The 13,180-nt window shown below is 48.1% G+C and overlaps 1 protein-coding gene across 2 annotated transcripts in view; it reads left to right on the top strand.

Moving 5' to 3' along the window:
• rasal2 (RAS protein activator like 2) overlaps positions 1–13,180 on the top strand; it is a 66,926-nt gene that overhangs the window by 2,168 nt on the left and 51,578 nt on the right. The gene's annotated exons all lie outside the window — the stretch shown is intronic.

Below are 13,180 nucleotides of genomic sequence, written 5' to 3'. Positions count from 1 at the left end.
CTGTCTTGGGTGTTAATCTTGGTCTGTTGTGTGTGACTGGGTGTTATTCTGGGCCGGCTGTATGTGACTGGGTGTTATTCTGGGTCTGTTGTGTGTGACTGGGTGTTATTCTGGGCCGGCTGTATGTGACTGGGTGTTATTCTGGGTCTGTTGTGTGTGACTGGGTGTTATTCTGGGTCTGCTGTATGTGACTGGGTGTTATTCTGGGTCTGTTGTATGTGACTGGGTGTTATTCTGGGTCTGTTGTATGTGACTGGGTGTTATTCTGGGTGTGGTGTATGTGACTGGGTGTTATTCTGAGTGGGTTGTATGTGACTGGGTGTTATTCTGAGTGGGTTGTATGTGACTGGGTGTTATTCTGGGTGGGTTGTATGTGACTGGGTGTTATTCTGGGTGGGTTGCATGTGACTGGGTGATATTGTGGGTGTGCTGTATATTACAGGGTGTAATTGTGGGTGTGTTTGTTGTAAGGATGCTGTCTAAAGCCTCTCATGTCTCTGTGCCTCTGTTGTCATGAGGCAGTTGTCATGGTAGCCTACTGACATTTTTCAGCTGGCTGTAACATGAATAGCATTACATGAAAAGACAGAAGTTCTAGTTCACCTAGGACTAGTTCACCTAGGTCTAGTTCACCTAGGTCTAGTTCACCTAGGTCTAATTCACCTAGGTCTAGTTCACCTAGGACTAGTTCACCTAGGTCTAGTTCACCTAGGTCTAGTTCACCTAGGTCTAGTTCACCTAGGTCTAATTCACCTAGGACTAGTTCACCTAGGTCTAATTCACCTAGGTCTAGTTCACCTAGGACTAGTTCACCTAGGTCTAGTTCACCTAGGTCTAGTTCACCTAGGACTAGTTCACCTAGGTCTAATTCACCTAGGACTAGTTCACCTAGGTCTAGTTCACCTAGGACTAGTTCACCTAGTAAGTAATTCTGTCCACATGCTGATCACTTCCTCAACTCTGCGTTTTAACACTGTCATCTTTGTGTGTGTGTGTGTGTGTGTCTGTGTGTGTGCGCACATGCGTGAGCATGTGTGTGCATGTGAGGAACAGATTGGGAAGATTAGGTGTAAAGTGTCAGGTAAAACAATAATGGCTCTTACATCCTGCTGAAAGCCAGACCTAGTAAATGTTGTTGGCAAAAGCAGTTGTCTGCTGACAAATACTTACGTAGGATTGTCCTGTGTGGGTTTATCGCTGTGGTGTTAGGGTAGCCTGCTTTCTTCTAGCACAATGGGCCCATCGGTGTCGTTTCAGGTCCATTATGCTGTGCATGTACTGCCTCTGTTCTCATTGCATTTCTTCTACTGTCACTACAGACTGAAACTGGTACACTTACCCAGGAGTGAGTCAGCCAGTTACATGAGTGATAACAGTAGCTCCTCCCCTCCTGTGTTACAGCAGCTCCTCCCCCTCATATTACAGTAGCTCCTCCCCCTACTCTCCTCACTGTTACAGTAGCTCCTCCCCCTCCTGTGTTACAGCAGCTCTTCCCCCTCATATTACAGCAGCTCCTCTCCCTGCTCTCCTCTGTTACAGTAGCTCCTCCCCTACTCTCCTCACTGTTACAGTAGCTCCTCCCCCTACTCTCCTCACTGTTACAGCAGCTCCTCCCCTACTCTCCTCACTGTTACAGTAGCTCCTCTCCCTCCTCTCCTCTGTTACAGTAGCTCCTCCCCCTACTCTCCTCACTGTTACACTAGCTCCTCCCCCTACTCTCCTCACTGTTACAGCAGCTCCTCCCCCTACTCTCCTCACTGTTACAGTTGCTCCTCTCCCTCCTCTCCTCTGTTACAGTAGCTCCTCCCTCTACTCTCCTCACTGTTACACTAGCTCCTCCCCCTACTCTCCTCACTGTTACAGCAGCTCCTACCCCTACTCTCCTCACTGTTACAGTAGCTCCTCCCCCTACTCTCCTCACTGTTACAGTAGCTCCTCCCCTACTCTCCTCACTGTTACAGTAGCTCCTCTCCCTCCTCTCCTCTGTTACAGTAGCTCCTCCCCCTACTCTCCTCACTGTTACACTAGCTCCTCCCCCTACTCTCCTTACTGTTACAGTAGCTCCTCCCCTACTCTCCTCACTGTTACAGTAGCTCCTCTCCCTCCTCTCCTCTGTTACAGTAGCTCCTCCCTCTACTCTCCTCACTGTTACAGTAGCTCCTCCCCCTACTCTCCTCACTGTTACAGTAGCTCCTCCCCCTACTCTCCTCACTGTTACAGTAGCTCCTCCCCCTACTCTCCTCACCGTTACAATAGCTCCTCCCCCTACTCTCTTTACTGTCGCAGTAGCTCCTCCCCCTACTCTCCTCACTGTTACAATAGCTTCTACAGAGTTACAGAGTTTCTAGGCCCCCAGCGTTTCTCAAAATGTGGGGCGTATGGGTATTGCAGGTGGGGCGCAAGCAATTGGAAGAAATGAACCTTTTTAAGCCTGTCGTTTTAATGCCTGTTCAGTTATCATAAGCCCCGGATGTTTAAAATGTCTGAGGAACAGTGTGAACCAGGGCTAGATTTGGCCCTTTAATGAACCCCCCCCGGTCAACAAATCGCCAAATCACGATCGCCACCCCCATTTGTATTTTATTTCCATTTTGTTTGGGTGATATGGGACAGGTGGGGCATGGAATTTTCCCTTCTTCTGAGGTGGGGAATGATAGAAAAAGTTTGAGAACCACTGTTCTAGGCGTTCTCCTTGGAGCCTTGGTGTGTATTACATACTCTCTCAGATATGAAAGGAAGTTGGAAAAAAGATGATCATGAACATGACAGCCGTGACAGTGATCTTCATCATTGCTCTTAGGGGAGTTTTCTGGAATGTTTATTTATAGATTTATTTTTATGTACTGGGAAACTGATAACATAGTTACACTCCCCTAGCTTGTGTGATTTCTAGTGTAGTGCAGTTCTTACAAACTTTGTGGGGGTGTTGTGTTTTTTTTTGGGGTCTATGCCTCTGCACGTCTCTGTAGCATCAGACCATGTCATAATTAAACATGGCCTTTACCATGTTGCCCCTGAAGACAGCTGATTGCAAACTTAGAACTAAGAGGAAAGAATCCCTCCCATACAGCTAGCGTCAGAGCAGTCATGGAGCAGCGATCCAGCAAATCGGAGAGAACAGCGACCAGGGCCTCCACCACAAGTTGCCATTCTTAGGACTGTTCTAGAAGGTTGCGTGGCCCTTCTGGATGTGTGGCTCTTCTATCCTGTTCTAGAAGGTTCCTTGGCTCTTCTCAGTGTGTGGCTCTTCTGTCCTGTTCTAGAAGGTTCCTTGGCTCTTCTGTCCTGTTCTAGAAGGTTCCTTGGCTCTTCTGAATGTGTGGCTCTTCTATCCTGTTCTAGAAGGTTCCTTGGCTCTTCTCAGTGTGTGGCTCTTCTGTCCTGTTCTAGAAGGTTCCTTGGCTCTTCTGACACTGTACTGTTGGCCGTGGCAGCGATGTGGTGATCGGGGCGGGTGAAGGTGAATGCCCCTCAGTCTGCTCTCTGGAGCAGCGTGTTTACGACGTCCTTGCTCAGATGTGTTCGGTCTCATAGAGGAAACAGCCAGAGGAACAGGGGGCTGGGGAGCGGCGGTGGTGGCGCGGCGGTGAATAGGCCGATTGTGCGCTGCCTCGGCCCTGCCGGCTTTCGGGAAATTTCCCCTTCAGCTCGCTGGCTCAGAGGGTCGGCGTCCCGAGCCCGGGCTGTGATGTAAGCAGACCGTTCTGTGCATGACCTCAGTGAGCAGGCACCAGCACGCTCGTCACTGCCTTCCAGAGCTTCAGTGACTCAATAAGGCTGCTGATCGACTGGCCGACCAGATGACGGACCCATCCTGTCTCATCATAAGTCATCCTTATCTCTATCCTTCTCTCTGTCCTTCCCTCTCTCCCTCTTAATCTCCCTCTCCTGCCTCTCTCCATCCTTCCCTCTCTCCCTCTCTGTCCCCCCTCTCTTGAGCAAATCTCTCTCTCTCCCAATCTCTTGAGCAGATCGCTCTCTCTCCCTCCCCTCTCTTGAGCAGATCTCTCTCTCTCTCTCTCACCCCCTCTCTTGAGCAGATCTCTCTCTCTCTCTCTCACCCCCTCTCTTGAGCAGATCTCTCTTGGCTTTAGGAAAGCTTGGCTCAGTCCTCTGCTCTCCGTGTCATGAATCATGCTGAGTCAGACAGGGGCACGTTAGGAACTTCAGGAACTTTTCCCCTCTTTCTTCCCAACCTGCTGCTTCGTTTGCCACCATCATTGGACGGCCATCTTCTCTGAATGAAAGAGGTTTGGAGTAGTGAAGAGAGAGCCTGTCTGTGATCTTCTTGATGGGGTGTGGCCGTCGGTCAGAGCCGACACCCCTCAGGCACTTACGCTGACATCATGGCTGACATGAGCGGCTGGAGTGAAACGAGAACAGCAGCTCGTTCAAAGCACTCAAGGTTTTGTGCAAAATTCAGCTATAATCCCAGTAAAAGTAGCCCTCACCCTCAGAAACCCTCAGAGTCCCTGTCTATTAACAACCATATGGATTAAGATTACGTGACGGATTAGAGTGCGTAAAATGGCATGCGTTTTCCTTGCTCCGTTGAAAACTGCATTATTCTGAAGAAAGGCCTCATGTAAGCCTATTAAAGGTTTACAGTGAGACGAGATGAGGTAAGCATCTCGTGGACTCGTGAGTCTGGTGTACGTGACTGAGGGTTGTAGTTCATCACTGACCGCCCCCACGCTGAAGGCCGGGTCTGATCGATGAGAGCAGTGTAAGACACATGGCAGCGCATTTGGTCGTTGGAGATTTGATCCGTCCAGCTGACGCTCTGGACAGGCCCGTCCGCGAGTCATCCACATCCCCAAGGACTGATTGCTGGAGGCCTCCTACGGACCAGAGCTCATTACTGGAACCAGAGCTTCACATGGTCTCATATCCACCCCTCCCGCTTTCTCCACGCAGACTGCACTGGGGTCGCTTTGGTTTGTTGTAGAACATCTATCAGAATGTTGGCTTTGGTTAATCTTTTAGAAAAACCTGTGAAATCCTTTAGACCAGGGGTTCTCAACTGGTCTCAGCCCGGGACCCACTTTTTCTCATTGTCATTAAGTCGCGACCCATTAAAGAAAAAAAAGTTGTAGCTTGCCATACACCATGCACTTTATGTAATACAACTTGTTTGGTGGTCTTATGAAGGACCTTTTAAAAGCTATTGAAATTATTTCAAAAAACAGAGTATGTAGTGCTCTGGGGCCTTCACGACAGCCCCTTGCGTCCATGTTAAGGTAATTTGTAGACGGTGCCTTAGACGTTGCAGTGGTGAAAGTTGCACATTTAAAATAACATGTTGTCTGCTATTTAAAATACGTCTATTCCTGACGTAAACAAAGTTGTAGATGTTTGTCTTAGTTGCCAGAAATAAGAATTTTCATATTCTGGCACTTTTGCTAATACTGTCAAAGTTATTGAAGAAAGAATTAAGAATATGTGAACGTGAAACAAACTTTACTAGTATGCATACGAGTGACTTTAGATCCCATTAAAATTACCTTAAAACTATGTACAGTTATAAAGAAGTGTGTCCTCTTTGGGTCCGACACAGAGATACGGTCTCTGGTCCGACAGAGATGTAGACTGTGAAAAAATGCGATATTTTTCGCTTGGCCATTTTCAACGATTAGCGATTAGCGCTCCGCTGCTTTGCGAGTCACGCTGGTGATCAGATTCCCGCATTTGTTGATGGGGAGTGAAATAATTATATTACTCGCAAATTTAAATTTATGGTCGCGATTGCGACGATTTTAGTCGCAATCTGGAGCCCTGGCATGTCTGACGGGTGCATTTCTGTCTTTTTTCCAGGATAAAAGGTGAGTACAAAATTTGAAGAGTAGCATATTAATTTTTTTTTACAAACTGTCCGCGACCCACCCAGAACATGTCCGCGACCCACTTTTGGGTCGCGACCCACCAGTTGAGAATCACTGCTTTAGACCCTATGTGACACTTAAATGATTTTTGTCTTATATTGTTTGACTGGGTTCAGTTAACAAACAGTGACGGGGTTCTGCAGAGAAGGGCAGGTATCTGTCCTCCACCTACCCCTCCACCCTTTCCTCTGACACAGGCAGCACTGTCGGCCAGGAGACAGTCGCCTGAGATCATAGGCGTCACCTGAAAACACAGGAAGTCCAGCACTTCCTGTTTTCAGTCCCATTTCTTATTGGCTGTTGGATATTGTATGCATCTGGCGTAAGGAGATATACTGTACGGCTTTGCTCTATGGCCAACATCAAAACCATGACCTGAAGATTTATGTGAAGGGCGAGATGTTTACAGAATATGCTGTTATAGTCATTTTCCCAACTTCATGTAGGGCCGTGCAGGCCACATGGTGTTCAGAGGTGCAGACTGACTGGACCCTTTGTTTCTCTGGAGCAAACATTCACGCTGTTCTGTTCGAGTTTGCTCACACATGTTGAATGATAGGCGCGTCATCTCCACCCCGTCTGCAGACGCATCAGACGTCGTAGGCGTGGAGCCGTGGTGTTGGGAGCTCTCCCACAGTTCCTCAGGCCAGTGCTCTCTTTATCATCCTGCCGTCAATCCCCCCCACCCACGATTGGTTAGTACGTGTCAGGGGTGTGATCAGCTGCCAGAGCTTCCTGCCAGCGTTCAGAGCAGCCCAGCCAAGCACGGCCCTCCCACGAGTCCCAGAAGAGCTGTTCTCGCCCACCCGATTATGCCGGATTGATCGCTTTAATTGGTTCAACCATGCTGACGCCCCTACTGCTAAACGACTGCTTATTCCTCATCTCCACCAAATGTGCAATAGTGATGAGGTTTGGGGTTTATGACTCTCTGGTCTACACACTCATCCTTGTGACTGCGAACATAGCAATCCAGTTAATGGCCCAGGAAATATATACGTCATACTTAAGGGATATAATTCATTAGAAGTCTTCCAAGGTCAGTCCGTAGCCTCTGAGCAGTTCACATCCTTAATTAAATGCTCTCCTTCTCAGATTAATATAATTTACATCTCGTCATAAATCACAGATGAACATGGATTATTGTGCATGTGGTGACTGAATACAAGCGCACCTTCCGTAAGTATTAGCAGTTAGCTCTTGCAACTGTAATCAGGATATAGGAAAAGGGAAATATTCTGTTTATCTGCGCCTTATACCCAAGACCAATTAATTAGCCCCCTTGGACAGCTGACCTGAGATCAGTTCTCCAGTGTCAATACAGTTGCATTCATTAGGGCATGAAAGGCTGAAGTGTTCAATAAACATGGACCCAGGCTGGGGCGCTCCATGAGCCGGAATGGGAGGGTGGGGCTACAGGAGAAGAGGGCGTGGCTACAGGAGCAGACCGTGGTTTAGTTAATGCCTTTAAAGCCTTGGTAGAACCCTGACCACCATGATTTATTTAACTTATCGTGGCTCATATTTTAGAACTATTTTAGAAGCACACTGAAGCAGAGCATTGCTTTTCCTCGTAGAGTTGCCGTAGCGATTTTCTTACCTCATCCTTACCACTTCTCCCTCATTCAGTTACAAAAACATGCCTAGGAAATAAAAAAAACACAAAAAATAGCCCAACCTGACCTGCACCAAGTCGCACGGCATCTCACATTACCACAAGGTCCTCGTGTGACATGAGGGACATTTAATATGGCTGCGCAGGAAGTGAAGCCGTGTGTCTAATGGCCTGATCAGGGCTTCTGTCCACAGACTGCTGGGTCACCTGCATCATCTGCACGCTGCTCGTAGCTTGTGAGGATTGTTTGATTGTTTGTTTGTATTTGTTTTGTAAATATTCAATAAGCCAAATGGTGCAATACATGGTGGCCTGCGTGCTTGAGGTTTGATGTTCTCATGAAAGAACACATGCAAACATGTTGATAGTGCGCCATTGTTTCGCACACATACACACGCAATCTCGGACACACACACACACTCGCACTGTGAGTTTGTTTACGCACATCGCTGTTGTCATAAGAGACATGGCTGACTGACACAATACACGCAACCCTTCTGACTGGGTGCCTCTCGCAGGTGACGTATGTATTTTGGCCTGTCTCGGGTTGACGGGTAGCTGGGGCAGTTCTCTCTCCAGCTCTGCTCCTGCGAGCGCTCGCGTGGCGGACGCGTCTTTCAGTGTGTCATTACAGCCCACAGGCGAGGTTGTGTGGATGATGTCCAGCCCCTGACGCACCTGCCCTTCCCGCCCTGGAACACTTCCTCCTAAAACAGGAACAGGTGTGTCACGGCGTCACCTGATTCTGATCGTTTGATCACAGTCAGTTTGTCACAATATTCCAGCACTGACTGCGTCTTCATCAGATGAGTTCAACCAAAAAGGTCTGTCTGACTACACCGTTTTCTAGTTAGCTATAAATGGATAAGGGTCACGGATCCTTCTACATTAACTACATCATAACGTTTTTTTCCTATGGTAAGAAATTTTAGAGCGAGGCATTGAAGAAGAAAAAAAAAACAAATATTTTGCATGTTTGAAATCAACCCCATTCTTTCATGTCATGCACCAAATCAGGGCTCATTTAACTAGGGTGTAATTACCCAAGGGTTGCATCTTCGCCCAGTGACACTAGGGCTGGGTTTTGATGCAAAGCCTAAAGGAATAAGAGAGTCATCTGAGTCCCAGTGTTGTATCACTGCAGTGTTTTTATTGCATGGTAAAAAGAAAACACACATTTAATAAGTTAAATTAGTAAAATAAGAATTAATTAATCTAATTAGTGGCCAGTTCATTAAATGGTCACCTGAGTAAGTGCTATTTGTAGATAATTACAGTGAACAATATTTGTTTCTTTGTTTGTATTTGTACTTGTAAACATTTAGTTAATCATTCCTCTAAGAAATGGTGGCAACATCTTTTTATTGTCACACAGACTGACCTCACTTACTCTGTTGTTCTTAAAGCACAATCGTGTTTTTAAACGAATGCCGTTGAATTGATTTTGAAAGCCACTGTTATGGTAGCGTATTATTATTTGGGTTGTGATGTTCTGAGGTTTGGCGAGAATGTTCATCCACTCCGTGTTTGGTAGGGTTGTGCCAGATATATGACAGGACCACAGTGGCTGTACAATACACTGCACTGCACAGGGGAGTTCAGTGCCAGAAATGAAAGAAACGCTGCAGAAATCCAACAAGAGGTCAGAGGGTGTGTGTGTGTGTGTGTGTGTGTGTGTGTGTGTGTGTGTGTGTGTGTGTGTGTGTGTGTGTGCGCGCGCCTCAGTGACAGATAGATAGACAGATATTCACGGGGTTCACAGAATGCATCGAAAATGAATATATTTAAATATACGTTTTGAAATGAAGTGATAGAGAATGCATATTGAGTAAATATGCCGTATATACACAAAGCCTTTGACTAAGTGTAAAGAGGCAGTGCTGGGGTGTTAACCACAGACATGATGGTTGATGAATAATGTGTAATGTGTGTTTGTTGTGTGTATGTCTGTGTTTGCACGTTTTGTGTGTGTGTGAGCGCACGTCAGTCTTTGAGATTGAGTGCGTGCGTGCGTGTGTGTGTGTGTGTGTGCGCGCGTGTGTGTGCATATGTCTTCGTGAGTGTGTGCGCACGCTTGCCTCCACATGTCTGATGCCGTAAGGCTCTTGGCAGCTTCGCGCAGCCCAAGGATATTTGGCGAGTGCGGGAGTGTGGTTTGATTTCTTGATTGGCGAGCGCTGAATGGGGCAGCGTGATTGGCTGCCTGACGGTTCTTTCAGCCCGAATGTCCAGGGGGCACGAAGAACCGTCTTTGTTTTTTCACGCCTCCACGCAGACTGCTTGAATCATGAGATTCAGCCATTCAGTCTTCACCACGAGAGCGACATCCTTCACTGGAGTGGCATCTCTGTCACTGTAAACACACCTGAAGCATTCACTACACACACTGTCTACAGGATGTGTGTAACCTCTTGCCTTGTAGCTTTGTCCACGGTAACTCACAAAAGGTAATTAGAGAGCGGTTTATTCAAGCAGTATTTATTTTGTCATTGTGAGAGTCAGTGTGTGGTTAGAGGCGTCTCACAGTCCAGTGACGGTCATCCACATCCTGCCCTCCCTCTCTGCCTGTTGATGGTTGTTCTGTATTAGCCACGCAGGCACACGCACACAGACACACCTGTGTGTACACACGTATAGATGTACACAATCGTACAGTTGTGTAGGACCGGTCCAACACATCCTCCCTCTCTGACGCCGAGACCGGAGAAGACGCTCCAACACAATGGCTATCCGTTAGAGTCCTGCGGGATAGACATGCAGGCCCTTCCTCCCCCGCTCACACACTCTCTCTCTTCTGTCTCTCTTTCACCTATAACTCGGGAGACTCTGCTCCACCTATTACCCAGAAGTCTTTGCTCCAGGTATGTACAAGCTGCATGTGGGAGGCTTCAGGCTCAACCGAAGGTGTCCTCCCCCCCCCTCACCCCATCCCGTCCCCCTGACCCCCCCCCCCCCCCCCCCCCCTCCCTGACCTGTTGGCCTAGTGTCTGCCCGGTTGGGGGGAGGTTTAGTGGGGGGGCAGGATATCCCTTGCTTGAGCTCAGTAACCAGAGCTCCAACCTGGATGAAGATTAAAAATACACTCTGCTGTTTGTGTGTGGGGGGGGGAGAAGAAAACACATGGCATGACTGATCTGTGTTGGGGTCACACGGCCAGCCGAAGCTAACTCGCCCGTAACTGGCACCAACCTTTTGGTTGCTTCATTTGGGTTTGGGGAGAACCAGCTTCACCCAGTCAGGTCTCCAGGCTTTCCAGAACAGAGCGGTTCAGATTGGTTATTCTCTAGTGGTGTTTCAGAGAGCCTACCATTGAGATCCTTTGGGCTCTCTGGCTCTCTCTCTCTCTCTCTCTCTCTCTCTCTCTCTCTCTCTCTCTCTCTCTCTCTCTCTGTCCTCCCCCCGTCTCTGGCCTGACTTCCAGGACCTTTTTATAGAGAGGAGCTATTTCTGGGAGAGGAGTGGATGCGTGTGCCTGGTGACTTCCTGGCACATGGCGCCGGGCAGAGTGGCGGTAGGTACAGAGACCGCTCGCTTCCACTTCAGTGGAGACGGCGTGTCCTTGTCCGTGGCCCCCCCACCCTGCGGCGTGAGTGGGGGGAGCTTCAGGAGAGAGGCCGGGTGGCTTGGAAACCAATGACACAAGACAACAATCGCCAACTTCCTCCACTTAAATTAGGCGCACAGTCGACTTCCTCTGCTCAGACGAGGTTTACAGTGTCGTGTGGGCCGTCAGGCTCCTGTGTGAAGCTATTGTGTGTGAGCGGTGCAACACCGTGCCAGGCCCTGTTGACAGTCGTGCAGAGTTATTCAGAGATGCTGAGGAGGAAGGTGCCCTTGAGGCTGGTGTCCGCCGGTCCCGTGGGGAGCTCACGCCGTTCAGCCGCTTGCCTGGGGGGCGGTGGCTGGGACCGGTTGAGTCCCACTGCTCTGGGGCCTGTAGTGTTTACTGGTGCCTTCCTCCCCCTCGTCCCTGGGCTCCAGGACTCCTGCAGCTGTGAGAGAGTGTTGACTGGTGGAGTCCAGGTCTCCGGAAGATTTGGACCCAGATTCGGACAGAGACTTTAACTGGCTTGTTAAGAGAAGCAGGAAAAACAAGGAAGTAGAGAAACGTTGTTCTAGTCAGGTCCCATTCTGATTCACAGGAAATGATGATTCTGAAGATTGAAAAATAAAACAATCCTGCCTGCATTTTAAAGTAAGGATCTACATAGTTACATTTTAATTTTACATTTTAATTTTACATAAGAAAATCCAACAGTTTGCAGTCTTTTATGAAAGTGGCGTTCACAGTGGCAGATTTGTGTTGGTTTGTGTGTGCTGAGAGGTGTTAAGTGCATGTAAACAGGAAACAGTAGTAAGGAAATGGCAGTGCGGGTCCCCTCGTGGGTGGAGGGGGGTGTAGAGGGGGGTGGTGTCCAGTGCCTGGCGAGCATGCCAGGTGCCTTCATTCAGACACTTCTCCAGTGTGACAAGCAGAAGCCAGACTTGGGTCAGACACTTTTGAATCCCAGCGTGCTGGAGACCAGCTCAAGGCGCCGAGTTGGGACAAACTGTGAATATAAAGTAGGCGCTCCTGAACAGTTGTAGGTTGTGTGTGTGTGTGTGTGTGTGTGTGTGTGTGTGTGTGTGTGTGTGTGTGTGTGTGTGTAAACGTCTCACATAACTGAAACCTGAATGGCTCAGTGTGACTCTGTTATGCAGTATTATTTATAATGTGCTGAGAAAATAAAAATGAATTCTGTTGTGTTGTTTTCCTGTATATGACTGGAGATGTTTATATGAATCTTTTCTGAGCAGTACTCACTAATCCCGAGTCTGGAGACCTTCACGAGTCTCGTCACTGTACAAGTGTGTCCCGTAGTCCCGTCAAACAACCCCGGGCTTACGGGACACACTTGTACATCACCATGTGAGCTTTTTCTTTCTTTCATTCAGCTTTCGGATTGGTTGTAGTGTGGAAACAGACCCATTTGACTGATGCTCTGCATAGGTGCTTTACAACCTTAACTAAACCTTTACGGTATGTGGCTTATGCTTTTATCCCGGTCGGTTTATCAAAGGCGAATTACGATTATGGCAGAAAACAGCTTGAGCACTTTATGTGCAATTTAGGAGCAATTTTTGCTCAGATGCCCAACAGTGACACCCAGCAGTGGTGGGTTTTTACCGGTAGCACTCTGATTACTAATCAACCACTTAGCTACTACCGTCTCCTAGTAAACGCCGCCCAAGCCACTACTGTGTGGCGGCGGAGAGGCAGACGCCACTAGGCTCCCTCACTCTTCATCACCATCTCCGTCTCCATCTCACTCTTCATCTCCATGAGCTGCTGAGACCTGCGTCAGCATGGAGGGAGTCTGCTGTGTGCTTCATCCCCTGGGCTGAAGACTCTGTCGTACTGCTAAACCTAGATGGAGGGATGGGATCAACTGCTTAAAACCAAATCGAGCAGCCAATCTGACCCTTTCTGTCTAGTCCTGCTAGAGCCGACATGCTAAAAGCAAGTCAGAGTTTCTCTTCTGTTTATATGTGGCCCACAGGAAACTGAGAGGAAGAAGGGGATATTTAATATTGCATAATAAGGTTTAAAAAATCCTGAATTTAAGAACTTTCCTGTTGTTTGAATTCATCAAACACAAGAATCATGCATTAATATTGCTGGTTTGGTGTTCCGTCACTAAAC

The sequence above is a fragment of the Brachyhypopomus gauderio genome, chromosome 14 (assembly GCF_052324685.1).
Source record: "Brachyhypopomus gauderio isolate BG-103 chromosome 14, BGAUD_0.2, whole genome shotgun sequence".
Taxonomy (NCBI): Eukaryota; Metazoa; Chordata; class Actinopteri; order Gymnotiformes; family Hypopomidae; genus Brachyhypopomus; species Brachyhypopomus gauderio.
The sequence above is the reverse complement of the archived record's forward strand: the minus strand, read 5'-3'. Positions and strand labels throughout refer to the sequence as shown.